The sequence below is a fragment of the Sinocyclocheilus rhinocerous genome, unplaced genomic scaffold, assembly GCF_001515625.1.
Source record: "Sinocyclocheilus rhinocerous isolate Xijiao unplaced genomic scaffold, SAMN03320098_v1.1 scaffold387, whole genome shotgun sequence".
Lineage (NCBI taxonomy): Eukaryota > Metazoa > Chordata > Actinopteri > Cypriniformes > Cyprinidae > Sinocyclocheilus > Sinocyclocheilus rhinocerous.
The window spans coordinates 2,739,352-2,740,573 of NW_015651557.1; positions in this window are offsets into that span (position 1 = coordinate 2,739,352).

Consider the following 1,222-nt stretch of genomic DNA (forward strand, 5'->3'; position numbering starts at 1 on the left):
TGGCTTTCCTACCTGCCTGTCAACATATGTATTAGCATACCTCTGCAGCACCCGGTTCACGCAGACAGGATACATCATTACAGGATACATGTGCAGACAGAGTGAGAATGGCAGATAAACATCAACAACCCGATCTTCCTTCCTGGTATTGTAGTACTTTTAAAGTTTTCTCACCGGTAAATGACGCATGATGTAGCCCAGCGGTTCCCAATTCCAGTCCTCACGCACCCCAACCAGCTCGTTAACAAACCCTTAACACACAATGAACTAAATCAATTATTTAATGAATTAATTGATTTATGTAATTTTTTAATTAATTGTTTTCATTAGAGCTGCAAAACCAGCAGGCAAGAGTAGTGTTATCAGTCAGGAGAAGGAGGTGGATTTAATTCAATCGTAAGCTCATTTTGTTATTTTTAAGGTATGATGTGATTTGTAGGTTGAAAGTACTGAATGTTTTTACACATTTTTTAAAACTAAAAATAGCCATCTGTGTTAAAGGGAAGTTATCTTTTGTTTAACCCACAACATCTGGCCCTGAATTCTTTATTTTTTATAGTACAATTTCGTGGGTTTTCATGTCACATGATTAACTGGGCAACCAGAAGTGGTTCATGGGTTCACTTTGAGATCAACACCCAGTGGTGAACCATCGAGTTTCGAAACGTTTTGAAACAGTCCCTGCGTTCCATTCAGGCTCATCCCTATGCCCTAATCACTTCAAAGGGTTTACCCTCCGGAGTGAGACCTTCGAAGGGTTGAAGGGTGTAGGGGATCAAACAACTGTTCCTTTAAGTGCCCTTCTGTGTCATCATCACGTGCCCACACGGAGGCGCCGTCATCATGAAAAGAATCTGCGCAAAGCGATATATCCCATTTGGAACGCACCGAGTGTGACATAACGAAGCTTCGCTTGCTAAAATCACGTGACCTGGCCGGTTTGATACGCGCTCCAAAACAAAACTACTCTGGAAACAAAAGATTCACAAATGTTTCGAAGCTTCGTGAAGCAGTGTTTCGAACGCGCCCACCTGATCCTGGGAGAGTAGACTACAATGCCGGCTGTTCTGAGCAGTGTAGAGTAGCGCTTATTTTTTGTCATTTCTCAGATAAATGCAGACATGGTTTTATGTTTACGCGGCGCGACGCAACGCGGCGCGACACAACGCGACGCGTAAAAAGACAGTATAAGTCATTATAATCCGTAATTATGTCCCCACTG